At 38.6% G+C, this 19,740-nt stretch overlaps 1 protein-coding gene, 1 long non-coding RNA gene and 1 pseudogene across 10 annotated transcripts in view; 2 read left to right on the forward strand and 1 right to left on the reverse strand.

Annotated features, from left to right (window-relative positions):
- The window catches only part of LOC132535807 (uncharacterized), a 651,000-nt gene that overhangs the window by 354,230 nt on the left and 277,030 nt on the right, over nucleotides 1–19,740 (forward strand). The window lies entirely within an intron of this gene.
- The window catches only part of ENOX2 (ecto-NOX disulfide-thiol exchanger 2), a 385,476-nt gene that overhangs the window by 125,237 nt on the left and 240,499 nt on the right, over nucleotides 1–19,740 (forward strand). The gene's annotated exons all lie outside the window — the stretch shown is intronic.
- On the reverse strand, nucleotides 2,949–3,022 carry LOC132535976 (U4 spliceosomal RNA; annotated as a pseudogene).

Raw genomic sequence — 19,740 nt, forward strand, 5'->3', positions numbered from 1 at the left:
AAAATGAAAACAAAGCTGAGAGTTATGTATTCCAGTTCTATTTATAGGTGATATGACATTCCAGGGTTGTGAAGAGATCATTATCTTCCATTGGCTCATTTAACCTGATTATTATTCTTAGTTATCACTGGAGTTTGACCACACCCAACTTTTTCAGAGAAAAAGACACACACACACACACGCATACACGAGACGGGGGGGGGGGGGGGGGGCTATAGCACCAAATCCTTTCCCAGTGTGATGTGATGGGTGGGGGCCAGTGGTTTCAATCTGGGTCATGAGATAAGCATGGCAAAACAGGTGTATTCCTTTTTAATTTTTTTCTTGCCATGCAGGCTCTTTTTTTAAATCTTTTTACTTATTTATTGGATAGAGACAGCCAGAAATCAAGGGGGAAGGAGCTGATAAAGAGGGAGAGAGATTCCTATAGCTTGTTTCACCACTTGTGAAGCTTTTCCCCTGTAGTTGGGGACCAGGGGCTTGAACCTGGATTCTTGTACATTGTAATATGTGTGCTCAAGCAGGTGCGCCACCACTTGGCCTGCAAGTGTATTCCCATGTGAGTTATCTTGGTAATTATTTTTAGTCACTTTAATTTATTTCCTATTGAAATATCTTTGGTTGACATTTACACTCTTTCACACTAATTGAATCATACATACATCAGTATCAATACATTTATCACAACAAAAACTTTACACGTGATAAAATCAGCTACAGGGAAAAAGATTTGTAGCCAGAAGATCTACCTTCCAGATCCTCTACACATTCATTCTATCACTTTGGGAGAAACACTGAAACTGCCCTTAGCTGGAATTTTCTCATCTACAAACCAAGGACAACAATCCCATTCCTCATTATAGCAATGTTGTGAAAGCATTTAGTAAGCTGTAAAAATCTATAATGATGTCAGGTTTTGTGAGAATAGGTGTTAGAAATAGAGGGCCCTGAACTTCAATTCCATCAGGACCCAGAGAGAGAAGAGGAAATAAATGAAGGACATTTGGAAGTAGTAATAGGTGTAGGTGTTACTTAGAAAGGAAGGAAAGGCAGGGTCATAAAAAAAGAGAAACACACACACACACACACACACCCATATATATATATTCTCCCTTTGGAGGACTGCTGCAGTTTCCAATGGAGGTAATGGGGACACAACTCTTGTGGTGGGAACAGTGCAGAATTATACCCCTGATATCTCATAATTTTGTAAATCAATATTAAATCATGAATAAAAGTAGAAATAGTGTCTTAGTGCTCTAAGGTTTGTGTTTCTAGCAGCCTGGAATATCCTAGATGTTGTCTACCATCCTGAGTCCATTCAACCAAGAGACAACCATATGAAATGTTGTTCAAAGTTAAACATAAGATACCTCAACATGGTAATTGGACAAATTGTATGGAGACCTTCAACTTTTGAAGATTCCCCCCAAACCTCAATTGTATATGCCAGTCCTTATGGGTGTACCATTCTTTGCTCTGGTCTTCTGTGTCTACAGTGGAGTTGTATTATGGATAGGTCCTCATAGCATTTGACAAGCACCAAAGTTGTTAGAAGCTTTGCTCCGATATAATTGCCACTCCCACTAAACTTTAAAAACACCGTTTTCCAAGATGGAGTACTATTATGCTGCTATACAAATTAATCCACTATCCTCTAAAATGCAGCTATGCTTCAGAGGGGTAGGCAAGTCACAACTATTTTTCTCTGTGTTGGATGAGGGTGGAAATGTGTCCCTAATGCTTTGAGTCCAGTTGTAACTGAAACACAGTGCTATCTCCAAGAGGGAAGGCAACTATTAAGAATGAGCTTTGAAAAAAAAGACATTTTGTAGATGTATTAAAATAGAAGACATAAGCTGATTAGGCAAAGTTCCAAAGATTCATTAGTTTATTAAAGTATATTGAAATGAATGTCTGGGAGATTTAAATAAATTAACCTTTAATGAGTACCCAGGGGCCAAGCAAAAAGAATGACAGAGGATTAGGAGTATTTTGTCTGATTGTTGCATAATGCACACTGATTAGTTTTTTTCTGAATGTTCACTGCTGTATAACAATACTAATAAATAAAAAAGATTAAATTTAAAATATCTCTAGATTGTAATTGCCGCCTGCTCTTATTTGTACATAAATAACATGCTCGGATTCAATAGCAGCCCCTATAACTTTGGCAGAGAGAGGCATGAATTTTTGTCATTACATCATTAATGTCTGAATGTCTTATATATCAGCAAAGCTTGGTCAATTAGGATAATGTATTCCTAGCATGTTGGACATAGTCGTAGAATTTCAGCATGAAATTCTTTTCTGAGTTTCACAAACTTGTACTCAAAATATTATTAATTGATAGCAAGTTACTTCCAAGATGTATTGTTATTTAAGCATCTTTTTAATCAAACACAACCACCACTACAACAACAACGACTTGGGGCTAGAAAGTAGCTCACTGAATAGGATATGTGCCCAGGATCCAGTCCCAGGGCCACATGGAAACACATGGGAAACCATGGTACCAAGGGAAGTTTCTGTACTTTGGTAGTTGTCCTGTGCTCTTTATGGGTAATAAAAAAAAAAAAGGAAAATGATCTCACACATGGGTGGAAGTTGGGAAATAAGAACAGAAGGGGAAGCACAAAGTAGAACTTGGACTGGGTTTGGTGTATTGCACCAAAGTAAAGGGCTCTGTGGAAGGTGGAGGGATACTTTCAGGTCCTGGTGCATGATGGTGGAGGAGGACCTAGGCTAGGGGTGAAAGTGTTTTACAGAAAACTGAGAAATTTCACACATATATCAACAACTGTATATACTGTTGAATGTTAACTACTAATCGCCCCAATAAAAAAATTAAAAAAAAAAAAAAGAAAATGTTGGTCGGGAAGCAGTGAAAGAAAGCATGTTAAAGGCCCTGGATCTGGGAAGGAATCGTTCTGTGTTTCCTTACAAGCTCGGGTTTTTCAATTAGCAACAATCGCGCCTCAGATAAACCTCATTGGCTATGATACTGCCACTGTGCAAAGATAAGCTCGGGTTTTTCAATTAGCAAAAATTCTTAAGGAGTTAATTTTGGGGGAGTAGTGTTGGAACTAATTGGGTTAAAAATAATGTCTTAGCTGCACTACTATGAAATCACTGTCTAACTGTAAAGTAAACTTTGATTAGATGGTGCTAGGGAGGCATTCTTCCAGACCACCCTTCTCTCTCTTATTTTCTGTGCCTACTACTGAGCTTTATATTGGGTTTCTATTAATAATGTAAATTTAAAAAAAAGTCATTGTTCTTTTATTTTAAACTCAGAGCTTAACAATCACATGGTTTACCTTTTGCTTTTTCCTATGAGGAAACCTCAATCAAAGAGACTTTCCTGGGTTTGATAGGCCTGTGCCTTTATAGCCTGTTTTTTTCACTATATTTAAAAATGCCTCATTTGTATTGTTCTACATTGTACCAAGTCCTTCCTAAAATTCAGTGGGACCACTGAGGAATGATTGAGGTGACAGGTGACTCAGACACTGATGAATCCACTCCTTGACGGCAGTGCTCCTGAGGGTAGTGAGATTCCACTCAGTGCCTGAAGACGATTTGGGATTTTTGAAGCAAAAAAAAAAAAAAAAAGAAATCGATGTTTTAGTTGTGTTTTAGCTGGCATCTCTTGGAGCAAGAATGTAATCTTACAGTTATTCTTTGCCTAGTTTTTCTCTTTAAGACTTAAGGATCGGGAGTCGGGCTGTAGCGCAGCGGGTTAAGCACAGGTGGCGCAAAGCACAAGGACCGGCGTAAGGATCCCGGTTCGAACCCCGGCTCCCCACCTGCAGGGGAGTCGCTTCACAGGCGGTGAAGCAGGTCTGCAGGTGTCTATCTTTCTCTCCTCCTCTCTGTCTTCCCTCCTCTCTCCATTTTTCTCTGTCCTATCCAACAATGACAACAACAATAATAACTACAACAATAAAAAAAAACAACAAGGGCAACAAAAGGGAATAAATAAATAAAATTAAAAAAAAAGACTAAAGGATCATTTTCCCCCTTTTGGCCAGTAACCTTTCTAATGTTTCTTTCCATCTTTCCATAAACATAACGAAACCTAGGCATATTTAGGTCTAGCTTTTATACCACACAACCAATGTATATGATAGGTAGTATGTGAATAAACTTACCCTCTACATGTTTTCTGGTTTTAACTCTAAACACACACACACACCTGCATATGCACACACACACACTCTTATACTTTGGATGGTGTTTACTTATTTCTTTCATTCAGATCAGTTGTTTTCAGGCCTACCTGTATCTTAAAAATCACCTGGTAGCTTTGGAAAACTAGATGATAGAGTGATAGAAACAGAGAGATGAGAAGCACCTCCAGTGTGGTGGAGTCCAGGCTGGAATGAGGGACACACACACACACACACACACACACACACACACACACGGCACACACACACACACACACACACACACACACACACACACACACGGCAAAGCCAGTGCACAATCCAGGCGAGCTATTTTGCTGGCCCTCTCTACGTGGTTTTAATATGTATCCAAGGACAAGACACATCTCCTTAGAGTCTCAGTCTCTTTTGGGGATATTCCTAACAAATCTGTTAGGGACTGGGTTGAGTAAGAAATTAGCTAATGGGGCCTGGGTGATGGCACACCTGGTTGAGTGCACATGTTTCAATGAGCAAGGATCCGGATTTGAGCCCCGGTCCCCACCTGCATGGGGAAAGCTTTGTGAGTGGTGAAGCAGAGCTGCAGGTATCTCTATCTCTCACCTTCTCTATCACCCCCTTCCCTCTTGATTTCTGACTGTCTCTATCCAACAAATAAATAAAAAAAAATTTTAAAGTAGCTAATGAAAACACAGGGGTATATGGAACCTACTTATGGCACATTTCACTTTGTAAAAACTAATAAAACAAAAGCCCAATTGAGTTGTATGAGTATCAAAGAAAACAGTTGTCCTTTAGAAGCAGAAAGGGAGGATTCTTAAATCTAATCAATGTACTACACTGCTGCTATATAGTTATGTGTGGCATCTTCCAGGTACACCAGGCTTCTCAGTCAGGTATTCAGAACCTTAATTCACAGCTATTGATATTTTGTTTCTTCTTCTCACCATCATCCTCAGAAAGTGCCTAAATTTCAGGAAATTCTGAACTGGTAAATTTACCATTGTTGTTAATTTACCCATTATAGTCTATCACCAGTGGATGCATTTCACCTCACCTGAAGGTTGGGGGACTCGGAAAAAATAAATAATAAAACAACCACAGTGGAAACTGGAGATGGACTCAGTTAAGGAGGGACTGAATGATGACATGGTCTTCCAGATCAGAATAACACTTTGGATTTTTGAGACCCGTTCCAAGATCTCAGTGGCAACAGTTAGATCAAGAGGGTATATATAATGAGAGACAGAGATACAGAAAAAAAGATACAGAGCAAAAGACCAGCTCATGGCTGAGCTCTGGCTTACTGTGGTGCTGGGAATTAAACCTGGGACCTTGGAACCTCAGGAGTGAAAGCCTTTTGCATAACCATTATGCTGTCTCCCCAGTCCAGTTGAGAGGGTTTTAAGACCTCTTTGGTTATAGAGCCTTGTTAGAGACAGTTTAAGAAAGTGGGTTTTTTGTTTGTTTGCATTTTGATTCTACTTAGTGCAGCAACTTCCTCTATTGTTTAATTAGAATAAGTGAGCTCTATCTTGAACACTAAGGACTCTACATAATTTTCAAGGTTTATCTCCCAAGATGTTACATGATTGTAGCTCCTATACAGTGCTCCTTTATTGCAGAGAAACTTTCAAGTTAAAACTGTTCATGGAATTGAATTCTGCGATGGCATTCTTTTCGACTCAATCCATCACTTCACAAATCTCCTAGGAGGCCTGATTTTCTCTGTCAGTTATTTGTCTCTAAGCGTCTTCATGAAATGAATTTACTTTAAAGTTAAAGATGATTAGAGTGCTTCCTCTTCAGGAGACAATTGCATGCAATGAAGAAAAACAATGTAGCATTAATTTTTCCACGCTTTCTTTGAGTATTGTTAAAAGAATTGTCAGCTTAATCCAACATACTATAATAACCGAAAGACACAGCTATTAAAATGCAGGCTTTTTCTAATAAGATCATTTGAGGAATTGTTGGGAGGACAAGAAAAGGGAGAAAGATGAAGAAAGGAAAGGAATCTATTCCTGATCTTCAAAGAGACTTTTGTCAGCGAATGTTGTAGACAAAATATACCAAGTCTGAAACCTATTATTAAAATGTTTTTTTCTGCCTCTTTAGCCCACTAGCATGTTATTCTACCTCTTTGAGTATTATACTTTTTTTTCTGGATAAAATTCTGTCTGTTGACAGGCTTTGTTAAGAATACACAGTAAAGGTCAAGTGCAAGCCATTTTCTGGTGATTCCTGAAAGCATTTATGCCATGGCAAATAGAGATTGGGTGCGGTTTTATTTTTTAGCACAGTTTTGTGGATATTCTTCTAACAGAGTGGTTTTTTTCATATGGAAGCCTATAATCTTTACATGATTTCCATAACTGTAATGTGTGTGTGTGTGTGTGTGTGTGTGTATGTATGTATGTATGTATGTGTGTATAATTTTATTGGGGGGGTTAATGGTCTACAGTATGGTTATTGACACATGGGTACAATATCTCTTCTCCCTGTAATAGATATCTGCAAAACTCTTTCTTCCTTCCTTCCTTCCTTCCTTCCTTCCTTCCTTCCTTCCTTCCTTCCTTCCTTCCTTCCTTCCTTTGCCTCCAGGGTTATTGCGGGGGTTCAGTGCCTGCACCATGAATCCACTGCTCCTGCAGGCCATTCCCCCCCCTTTTGTTGCCCTTGTTGTTGTAGCCTTGCTGTGGTCATTATTGTTGTTGTTGATGTCGTTCGTTGTTAGATAGGACAGAGAGAAATCGAGAGAGGAAGGGGAGAGAAAGACACCTACAGACCTGCTTCACCGCCTGTGAAACGACTCCCCTGCAGATGAGTAGTCAGAGGCTCGAAAAGGGATCCTTCCGCTGGTCCTTGTGCTTTGTGCCACGTGCACTTAACCCGCTGTGCTACCGCTCAGCCCCCTGCAAAACACTTTCAACCCCAGCATAGATTCTTTTTCATCGTCATGCATCAAGGCCTCAAGGTCCTCTTCACCTCTTCCCTTCCCCTCCTTCCTCAGAGTCTTTTGCTTTGGTGCAACACATCTCATCCAATTCAAGTTTCACTTTATGTTTTTCTTTTCTCTTCTTTGTTTCCTTTTTAAAATATGCTTTTTATTTATGTTGCATAGAGACAGTGAGAAATTGTAAGGGAAGGGGAAGATACATAGAGAGAGATCTGAGAGACACCTGCAGTGCTGCTTCACCATTTATGAAGCTTCCTCCCTGAAGATGGGTACTAGGGGCTTGAACCTAGTTCCTTGCACACTGTATGCTTAACCAAGTGTGTCACCACTCGACCACCTTTAAGTGTTTTATGTATCTATGTACGTATGTATTTTTTATTTTATTTATGAAAAGGAAACACTGACAAAACCATAGGATAAGAGGCTTATGCATATATTTGTAATGAGAGAAACACAGAGAGTGGTCTGGGAGGTGGTGCAGTGAATAAAACATCGGACTCTCAAGCATGAGGTCCTGAGTTCAGTCTCCGGCAGCACATGTACCAGAGTGATGTCTGGCTCTTTCTCACTCCTCCTATGTTTCTCATTAATAAATTGATAAAATATTTTTAAAAAAGAAATACAGAGAGAAAGACACAAAGTCAAAGAAGAGAGAGAAAGATATGAAAAGCACTGTCCAGCTCTGGCTTATGGTGGTAGTGAGGATTGAACCTGGGGCCTCAGAGTCTTAAGCATAAAAGTCCTTCGCATAACCACTACATTATATCTCCCCAGCCCTTTCATTTTTTTCTAAAGATCCATCTGTAAGTGGGATCATTTGATATTTGTCTTTCTCCTTTTCGCTTATCTCACTTAACATAATACCTTCCAATTCTATGCAGCATGAAGCAAAGGAGATGACTTCATCATTTTTGGCAATTGAGTAGTATTCCACTATGTATATACCACAACTTTATATATTTAATATATTTTATTGGGGTGATTAATAGTTTAGAGTAAATATAACTGTTGGTACATGTTAAAGTTTCTCAGTTTTCTGCAAAACACTCTTACCCTCAGCCTACATCTTCCTCTGCCATCATGCACCAGGATCTGAAACCTCCTCCCCCCACCCTAATCTTTTACTTCGGTACAGTTACCACAGCTTTCTTAGCCACTCATTTGTCTTTGACATCTGGGTTGCTTCCAAGATTTGGCTATTATTAATTGTGCTGCTGTAAACAAAGGTGTACATTGATCTCTCTGGTTATGTCTTTTTTGATTCCTTTGGATAAATCCCCAGGAGAGGAATTGCTGGGTCATAAGGTAGCTCCATTTCTATCATAGAACTGTGACTTTCAAATAGAGTCATCCCAGGCTCTTCCTTTCCTCTCACCACCCAGTTCCAGTCAGACATTAAGACTAGATGATGTCATTTCACATTTATCTCTGGAATCCATTCCTTTCTTTCAGTCCACTACCACTGTTTGAGGTGATGCTATGGACATCTCTCTACTGGGTCACTCTGGTACTCTTAACTTATCATTCTGCCTTTTGTACCTTTGATACCTTTGTTGCATCCTTTCATCTCACTGTAAGATTTCCTTCTAAGAAACAGATCAGATGTTGACAGCCCCCTATCCAGAGCACACAAAACCTATAAACATCCAGAATGAACCCTTAGGTCCTGCAAGAAGTGCTTTGCTAATTTTCTTATGCTCCCTGCTTCTGTGGAGAGAACCTTTGAGCAATAGGAGAAAATTTCTTTGAAGAGGTGACATTTTAGCAGGGTTTTGAGAAGTGAACATGATAAGCACTACACTACAGAAGCAGGTTGAGCAGGGTTTTGAAGGATGAGTGAATGCTTTCAAAGTAGAGAAAAGGGAAAATTATAGTTAGAGCAGAGGAAATGGTGCACAGCACACAGAACTCAGAAATAAGTTTACTCATATACTATGCATTTGTCTTTCATCTGGGTGCTAAGAATGCACAGTTGTAGAAAGGTAGCCACATCAACAAATGTTATTGGGAACAAAAGGAAGTCCACATGTGAACAGATGTACCTGAGCCTCTAGCTAATGGCATACATAAAAATCAAGAGGTGTAAGTGTCAGAAATAACTGAACCTGTAAAACAAATAGAATGAAATATGGGAAATAGCCTCAGACTATAAAACTATTAGAAGAAAACATAAAGGGAAAGCTTCATGATATTGATCTTGGCGATGTTTCCATGATATGACACCAAAAACACAGGCAAAAATAGACACATGCTGCCACGTCAAACTAAAAAGCTTCACACAGCAATAGAGTAGAAAGGCAACCTGTAGAATGGGAGAAAATATAAGAAGTTCATTATACATTCTAAAGTGTATAAGAAAATCCTACAACTCAATAGCAAAAAGCAAAAAAAAAAAAAAAAAAAACACCCTAGTATCTAATTTAAAAGGGCCAAAGATTTAATAGACATTTTTTAGATATACAGACAACTAACAAGTATATGCAAAGATGTTCGGTGTTTTGCCATGGGTATGACCCAGGTTTGAATCCAGTACCCACCACAGCAGAAGAAGCTTTCTTTACTCTCTATTTAAAAAAATCAACCCTGAGTGGTGAAGCCGCAGATAAGAATATATATATATATATATATATATATATATATCTTCATTGTTACTAATCATCAGGGAGAGGTAAATCAAAACTACTATGAGATATTTCCTCACACATGTAAGGATGCCTATTACTAAAACAGGATAAGTGTTGGTATGGATTTAGAGTAATTGGAACCCTTTAACATAGTTGGTGAGTGTACCAAATAGTGCAGCTGGTATGGAAAGCATGGAGGTTCCTGATAAAATTAGAACTGGAACTACCATAAGATACAATCATGTGTTTATTATTAACTACAGAGATGTAGACTAAGAAATGTGTCCTTAGGTGATGTTGTTGTCATGTACTTAATGAATGCACTTAATGGAACTTGGTGGCATAGCCTGCTACAAACTTGGGTTATCTATAGAAACCACCATTGTATATGTAGCCTATCACTGGTCAAAATGTAGACATGTGGTGCATGACTGTAGTGAAGTTCTGTTTGTAGATGTTAACTCAAAGAATTGAAATCGGATCTTGAAAATATATTAGGATGCTACTGTTCATGGGTGCAATATTCATGAAACTTGACATGGTAGGAGCCTAAATGTCCAACAAGTGAATGGGTAAAGAAACTGTGTTGTTAAATATGGTGGCGTTTAATTCGACCTTCAAAAAGAGACAATCCTACAGTCTCCAAAAATATGAACAACCTTAGTATGGACATTATGCTAAATGAAATAAGTCAGATATAATAGGACAAGTAATATATATATGATATCTTAAACAGTCAGACTCATAGAACCAGAGAGCAGAATGATGGTTACCAGTGTCTGAGGACCAGGGAAAACAGAAGAATGCTAATCAGTGAACATCAAGATTGAATTATACAAGGTGAATGATTTCTAGACATCTGCTATACAACATCATGCCTATAGGTAACAGTACTTAGTACTATACAGCTAATTTTTTCTTTAGAGAATAGATCTTGTGTTTGTTATTATTAAAGAATTTGAAAAAACAAAAGAAGATGTGCAGAAACATGCTTGAGAGATTTGAGAAGTTTGGTATGAATGAAATACCAGGTAGTAGGGAGTGTGGCAAGAGATGAAGCTGATATAATAATTTGGCCAAGTTTTCTGTGTATTTATCTGCTGTCCTTTCGGTTGTGATCACCTTGAAGACAGAAACTGTCTAATCATGCCCTGAAGTTTTAGGCCATAGCCTAGAACTGTGTGCCAGGGATACAGAATTGTTTGAATTAATTGAATGAATCAGGACTGAGGCTCTCTGTCAATACTAATTAGATGAGTCATTCATCCCAGTATATATTGAATACCTCAATTAAACTCTAGGGTAATTCTAACAAAATGAGGATTTTTAAAAAATATACAACAGCACTAGAAAAACTTGTTACAAACATAGGCTAGTTTTTTTTTTCAGATCTCACCTTTTATAGACATGTTGGCTTCTCAAGGAGGTGATTCTAACCTTCTTCTCAGTAGTGGCTTTGACTTCAGCTCACAAATTCTCCAAAGGAGTTAATTTCTTATCAGCATCCTGTATTGATATCCCTGAGGTGGAACTGTTATAAGGGAGGTACGGATCCATAAAGATGCATTATCATATTACAGGAATCTCTCTTTTCCCCTGTGTGTTTAATTTCTCAGGCAACAAACAACAGGGTTGTTTATCATCTATTCTTGAAAAATGATTCCAAATGGGGGGTCCAAGATTAGGAATGCAGAAAGCATAACTTGAGAATATTAATGATACAGTATAGCAAAATTAGTGGGGTAAAGGAAAGGAAGAAAGACACAAATTTTGAACATGTAAATGAAGATTTACTATATTTATGTAGTTTTCTCTTCAGGGAATTTTAAATCACAGCTCATCATCAGTTAATTAGAAGGTAATAGAGATTGTAGCACAGTGATTGGATAATAGTTAATGGAGACTGAATGAATGAAAAAAGGAAATCTGGTGAAATTACTGTGTACAGTTTTTAAAAAAACAAAGATACAAATATTATTCATGCAGCACATCGGTCTTAAAGAATGCCAATAGTCTTCGAGCATTAATTGATAAAATTAACTCTCCAAAGACATATAAATTCCCAGCTCCTCACCATCCCCTTCAAAGCATCCCACACTGAAATTCTTATTTTCTGACTGCGTCTTCAGTTTTCCTTCACAGTGTGCAGAATTCTTTTGCTGAGCCTTGTTTACAACTTATTTATTGGCATTTTATGAATCTATTAAAGAAAATTGCTGTGCTCTGTGTGTAGTAACTGTTCCTACTGAAAGGACTGGGTCAGCTTAGGCTTCTGACCAGATCCAGCTGACTGTTTTTCAAAACCACTGAAGTGATTTCTTCAGGGAGAACTGTGCTTGCTTTTGACAATTACCCCAGCTTTATGAAATCAATCAGCCTAGAGGGAAGACCTCATTACAGATCTGACAAGATAGACTACAATTTCAATACTGGAACAACTCTCTGTCCTCAGGCTCTGAAATCAGCAATTATTTATTTTCTGTAGACAGAGACAACTATAATACAGTACCTCTGGGCACATTCCCAGGCAAGTATTAAACAGATAATCTGATGGTCAGTGTGTTAGGAACCTGCCCTTTTCCTGTCACACAGGTGGAATAATTGGTCACCAGAAATTGCAGCATAGCCTCAAGCCAACTCAAAGCAGACACTGATGAATCATCATGATTCTAATCTCCCACCCCAAAGATGTGGAGAAAAGGGTAGTTGCTATAACTGTTCCCAGAATTAAACTACAGGAAAATAAGACTTTCTTTTCTCACATCCTTTCAAGACTGCCTAACTTTCTCTTAAAGAAAATGATAGATTGCTCATATACAGTCTGTCACTTTGAAATGTTCTATGAAATCAACACTTTTTGAACTTTGTTTTCATTGAGAAATGTGATTTTTTGCTGCATTTTCCAAGCTTTAACTTGTAAAGAGGAATTCCTGAAGAGTTCTTCTTGACGTTGGAAATAAGTAGTTTGCTTTCCTGCTCATGAAACTGAAACACCTTAACAGATTTAGTTCAGACTTTTCTCAAATAATTCACTTTTACTAGGCTTAAGAGATGTCAGCCCCACAGGAAAAACACAGGAGAACATTCTGAGCATAAAAAATACATTTAGAGAGAAATGGTTCATCTCCATTCCAACTCCCCTCTCACTGTTAGTAGTGATCTAATAACATAGCACCTGGCTTAAAGTGAACACTCATCAAAATTGGAGTGGGGATATCTTAGTTGTAAGGGGTAAATATGGCCTTTTAACGGTGGAAAGTTCAAGGTAGTGGGGGCCAGGTGATGGCCCACCCAGTTTGGAGCACATAGCGCTAGGCTTAAGGACCTGCACAAAGACCCCGGTTTAAGCCTTCCACTCCTCACCTGCAACAGGGATGCTTCACAAACAGTGAAACAAGTCTGCAGGTGTCTGTCTTTTTCTCTCCCTCTCTGTCTCCCCTCATCTCTCAATTTCTTCCTGTCCTAGCGAATCAAATGAAAAAAGTAAAGGACTCGGGTTGGTGAAGCTCTCAGGTCTTGGTGCATGATGGTGGAGGATCACCTAGGTGAATGAGAATGTTATGCAGAAAACTGACAACTTTTACACATGTACCAACAACTATATCTACTATAAAAATTAATACCCCAAAAAAGAAATTATAAATATTGAGAAACTTTACTCATGACTCAACAATGTATTAACTATAAACTATTAATCCTTTAATTAAAAAAAGAAAAGAATTTTCAGCAGCAGATTGGTTAATGTCTGCATGGGGAACACAACTGTTGTATCTAAAGTTGGAGTTGTCTTGAGTTTGATACATATTTCTGGAGAACTTCTAATACTGTATAAGACACTATACTTGGGTATCTTGCTGGAGATTACTTATTGTAAAGTGAGAGTAATATTTAAAAAATAGAATAAAAGGTAGAATAATGATGGCCAGGGAAGTAGCTCAACTGGTAGAGGATGTGACTTGCATGCCTTGGGCTCCCACTTCAGTGTACCAGAGAGATGCTCTGGCGTCTCTATCTATCTATCTATCTATCTATCTATCTATCTATCTATCTATCTATCTATCTATCTATCTCTCAATTCATGTGAAATAAAATGAATCTTTAAGAAGTTAAATAAAATAATAATGGACTAGTATATATAATGAAGGCAGAACACATTCTGAACAGGCCTTGAATAGAATAGTTTCTCTGATAGTCCTGCACTGTTGTGCGTATAGGCTGGTTGGAGTGGAGGTGGCGAAGAGAAAGCAATCCTCAGCACCACCAAAAGCCAGATCTAAGCAGTGCTCTGGTAGAAGAAAGAGGAGGGAGGGAGGCAAGAATAGAGAGAAGAAATTAAGAAGCAGATGGAGAAGACAAGTGAGCCAAAGGTTTGGAGGTAGCCAAGTACTAAAATGCTGGGTAGTTCCATATTTCCACAGTATCAGCCTTTTCAACTCAAATTTGATTTTTTTTTTTTACCAGAACACTGATCAGCTGTGGTTGACTGATGGTAGTGCAGGGGATTGGATCTAGGACTTTGGGATCTCTGGCATGAGAGTCTTTATGCTATCTACTTTCCACCCACAAAGTGTGATTCCTCATATCTATGAGATCAGCATCATCTGAGAACTTGTTAGAAAAACACAACACAATCAATAAATAAGAAATCAAAAATTGCATTTTAACATGAAGGTTCAGGAAGAATTGGGTTAGAATACAGGCTGAGACATAGTAGGTGACAAGGCTTAGAATGGATGGGACCTTATTATGAAGGACTTGAATCCTGACCAAGTAGCCTGAGAAGTCACTGAAAGATCACTGTAGATCAAAATTTACTGGTGATCTTTATTATCTTTTTTTTCCCCAGAGCACCACTCAGGTCTAGCTAATGGCAGTAGTGCTGGAGATTGAGCCTAGAACCTATGGTGCTTCAGGAATGAAAGTGTTGAAAAAAATGGCAAAAGTATATGTCATTCTCTAAACTTTCTTTTTTTTTATTTTAAAATTTTAATTTTTTAATTTTATTTATTTATTCCCTTTTGTTGCCCTTGTTGTTTTATTGTTGTAGTTATTATTGTTGTTGTCGTTGTTGGATAGGACAGAGAGAAATGGAGAGAGGAGGGGAAGACAGAGAGGAGGAGAGAAAGATAGACACCTGCAGACCTGCTTCACCGCCTGTGAAGCGACTCCCCTGCAGATGGGGAGCCGGGGTTCGAACCGGGATCCTTACGCCGGTCCTTGTGCTTTGCGCCACCTGCGCTTAACCCGCTGCGCTACAGCCCGACTCCCCTCTCTAAACTTTCTTATGTGCATCACCATGCAAGCAAGCCCCTTAGAAGAGGACTTTGGCCCTTTAGTCTCTTTGCTTCCGCGTTCCCTTACTCACCTGGTTAATCTTTTACACTTACCCTTGCTGCAGCCAAACCAGTTACAAAAAGTATTGAACTCATGAAATTGACAAAGCGTGTCTCATTTATTTGACATCAGCTAAGATCTGGGAGTGAAAGATGTTCATTTGTTTTGGCTACTAATCCATGTGGCTGGGGAGTGGTATTGCAGTTCAACTCTTTCAGTCTTTGTACATAGTCCCTCAAAAGTAACCAATAGAGGGATTGGTTAGTGAACACTGGAAATGTAGAGTAAGAGGTTTTAGCACCAGACTGAGAAGGAAGGGGTTCTAGAGATGGATAAAGTCTATAGAATCCTGCTTTGCACATTAATGGCCTGGCCATTACTCAAAGCCTTGATTTAATTCAAATGTTTCTAATTGGAAACTAATTTAGAGACTCTTTCATCCCCCTCACCATTGAGACAGGATTTTGTCTGATTTTAAACTGAAAACATTTGGAAAATATAACTCAGGCTATGGAAATTTATTTTATAGGCAAATGAAAAGACAATGTTCCTTTTTGCTGAAAACTGTTTGTTTGTTTTGGGGGTTTTGTTTTGACAACAGGGTTATCTCTGGGGCTGGGTTCTGGCACTTTGAATACACCTCTCCTGGTGGCCATTTCCCCCTTTTTATCCCCTATTTTATTTTATAGGATAAAAAGAAGTTGAGAGAAGAGGGGGAGGTAGAGAAGGAGAGAGATAGACACCTGCAGACTTGCTTCACTGCAGGTGGAGAGTGGAGACTCAAACCTGGATCCTTTGGCATGGTAATATGTGTGCTTAACCAGGTGTGCCAAGCCTGATCCTCACATTTTTTTAAACAAATATCTGCTTGAAAGAGTACTGACTAGAATTCTATTCACCAGATTTTTTAGCATGTGACCATATTTTTCTAAAAGGGACTTATCTAGGGAAGACTTGTTTTTTCTTTTTTGCCTGTTCTTGGATGGAGCATGAAGGAATGATGTTAAGTGGGATATGACAATAAGAGAAGGATAAATTTTGGATGATATCACTTACACACAGAATTTAGAAACAAAGACAAAAAGAGAAAAATACAAAGTGGAACATGCACTGAGTTTTGTGTTTTGCACCAAAGCAAAAGATTATTGGGAAGGAGGGTAGAGATGGGGTGAAGGGGTGGACTTTGGGATCCTGGTGTATGACTATGAAAATGAACCTGAGTTGGGATTTGCATACACCTATCAGGGGGGATATCTGAAATTATACCTGTGTGTCAGCAACTGTACTATAAAGCAATCCAATAAAATGATAGGAAAAAAAATACAATTACCTGATCACTTCCAGAGGCAGGGCTATGGAGCAGCAGCAGCTGTGTTCCTCTGCTCTACTGGGTCAATTAGGAATACCAAAGGACACCACCTGGAACCACAAGAAGATAGGACTAGAATGACTTTAGGAATCCACCAAACTACCGGTGGGTACAAACACGTTTGGCTCATGGACAGAGAGGAGCCTAGGGAGAAATTAAGTGGCTGGTAACAGTACTGCAGTTTACCAGTTGAGACACCACCTCCAGCCTACTTCACCAACAAAAAGGCAGAAGGGAGGAGAGGACTCCCCTAAGACTCACCAAATGCAACTATGAGTCTCCACTGCTACTGCCCTCAGAATCTGGAGCAGTGGTGGGGAGGCCCTGTGCTGACACCAGGGGACAGAGAACTAGCCAGAAAACTCAGGAGAAGATCTATACCTTGGTGGCCTAGCAGTGGGGCTATGAGAGTCTCTTTGCATAACCACTGGATTATCTTTGCCTCACCCTTGTTTTTCTCTTGGTCAGGAGTCAGTGAGTAAGCTAAGAAGCCTACATATAGTTTTAAAGCCTTCAGGCTCCCATAGCCTACAGGGAAGAAAAGGAACAAAAGAGGCTTTTAAGCTACTGTGCTCCAACTCAGGGATTAAAATAATATTGAAACAACTGTCAATTTCCACAACTGTGAACCGTTTACCTTACTTAGATGCAAGTCAATCCAGGCAAGAGTAATCAGTAATTTGAAAAGTACTGAGAGAAGGACCTCATAACATACTATATAAAATGGTTAAACCCACAAGAAGAAGTATTGGAGAAATGAACCAGGACAAGAGTCCAGCTAAAAGCCCCCCAAAGGATGAAACACAAAATAATGAAGTCAACATCCACTAATTAACACTAGTTAAGGAAATTATAACAGGAGTAAGGAAAAAGTTTGAAGAATTGTCACCAGAAAAGCATAAACAACAAATGAGACTCTGGAAGAAAACACTAATTATCTCAAGGTCATTAGAGAGCTGAAAGCTGAAATAGCTGAGCTAAGAACACATCTAGCTAAACAAGCTAACACAATATCAGAACAGGTTAACAAAATAGTTGAACTCCAGGAAAAAAAGAGAGGGGAGAGATAATAGAATGAATGAGGCTGAAGACAGAATTAGCAAGATCGAGGACAAATTAGAGACAACTAAAAAAGGAAGAGATTTCAAAAAGAGATTAAGAGATTCTGAAAATAACAACAGAGACCTATAGGATGACTTCAAAAGAAATAATATATGCATTATTGGCTTACCAGAGGAAGAAAGAAAAGGAAGGGGAGAAAGAATTCTTCAGGACATAATAGCAGAGAACTTCTCTAGTCTAGACAACATCAAAGACAGAAGGTCCAAGATGCCAAGAGGGTCCCAAACAGAATTAACCTAGACTTAAAGACACCAAGACACATCATATTTAGAATGGAAAGGAATAAGGATAAAAAGAGGATCCTGAAGGCTGCAAGAGAAAACCAGAGTCACTTTACAGAGGAAAACCCATAAGATTAGCAGCAGACTGCTCCACAAAAACACTAAAGGCCAGAAGAGAATGGCAAGATACCTATCGAGGGCTCAATGAGAAAGGCTTTCAACCAAGACCACTGTATCTTGCTAGACTGTCATTCAGACTAGATGGAGGCATCAAAACTTTCTCAGAGAAGCAACAGCTGAAAGAATCAACTATCACCAAGCCTGCCCTGAAAGAAGTTCTGAAATACCTCCTATTAGTAGTCAGACCACCATAAATATGCCATATATCAGAACACTCTAAAAATCTACAAGAGTAGCGTTCAAATATCTTTAATCTTTGATATCAATAAATGTCAATGGCCTGAATTCACCTATTAAAAGCACAGAATAGGAAGATAGATCAGAAAACACAACCCAACAATATGCTGTCCATAGGAAACCCACCTAACTCAACAAGACAAACACAGAAAAAAACAAAGTGAAAGGATGGATGGAAAGCTATCATATAAGCCAGTGGCCTACAAAAATGGGCAGGAACAGGTATTCTCATATCTGACATGGTGGACTTTAAAATAAATAAAATTAAGGAAGATAGGTATGGACACTACTTAATGCTCAGTGTATCAGTCAATCAAGAGGACTTAACAATTAACATCTATGCACCCAATGAGAAGCCATCTAAATACATCAAACATCTACTTAAAGACCTACAGCAGTGTATTAATAGCAGCATAGTAGTAGTAGGAGACTTCAGCATCCCACTCTCTCAAATTGACAGATCATTCAGGCAGAAAATCAATAAAGACATGAGGGAGCTAAATGAAGAGATAAACTAGAACTATTGGACATTTTCAGAGTCATTAATCTCAAGAAACTGGAATACACATTTGACTGAAGTCCACATGGGTCATTCTCAGGGATAGACCATATGTTAGGGCCCAAAGACATCATCAGCAAATTCGAGAGCATTGAAATCATCCCAAGCATCTTCTCAGAACACAGTGGAATTAAACTAACACTTAACAATCAACAAAAGATTAGTAATAGTCCCAAAATTAGGAAGCTCATCAGTATACTACTTAACAGCTACTGGGTCAAAGAGGAAATCAAGGAAGAAATCAAAATGTTTCGAGAGTTCAATGAAAATGAAGACATAAGCTATCGAATTATTTGGGACACAGCTAAGGCAGTACTGAGAGGGAAGTTCATAGCCATAAAAGCACACATTAGGAAACAAGAAAAAGCACAAATAAACAGCTGGATTGCACATCTTAAAGACCTAGAAGAAGAAGATCAAAGGAACCCTAAAGCAACCAGAAGGACAGAAATCACTAAAGTTAGGGCAGAAATAAATTACGTTGAAAATAAGAAAACCATACAAAAGGTCAATGAAAGTAAATGTTGGTACTTTGAAAGAGTGAACAAAATCAATAAACCTTTAGCCAGACTCACAAAACAAAAAAGGGTGAAGACCCAAATAAATCATATCATAAATGAAAGAGGAGATATCACAATAGACATTGCAGAAATTAAGCATATCATGCAAGGCTTCTGTGAACAACTCTATGCCACCAAGCTAGAGAACCTGGAAGAAATGGATGATTTCCTAGATACATACGAACTTCCAAAATTAAGTAAAGAGGAACTAGATAACATGAACAGTGCCATCACAGCTACTGAAATTTAAACAGTTTTCAAAAACCTTCCCAAGAATAAAAGTCCTGGACCAGATGGTTTTACAAATGAGTTCTACAAAACCATCAAAGAAGAACTAATAACTCTACTTTTAAAAGTCTTCCAGAAGATTGAAGACACCGGAATACTCCCTTCCAGCTTCTAT

The sequence above is a fragment of the Erinaceus europaeus genome, chromosome X, assembly GCF_950295315.1.
Source record: "Erinaceus europaeus chromosome X, mEriEur2.1, whole genome shotgun sequence".
Taxonomy (NCBI): Eukaryota; Metazoa; Chordata; class Mammalia; order Eulipotyphla; family Erinaceidae; genus Erinaceus; species Erinaceus europaeus.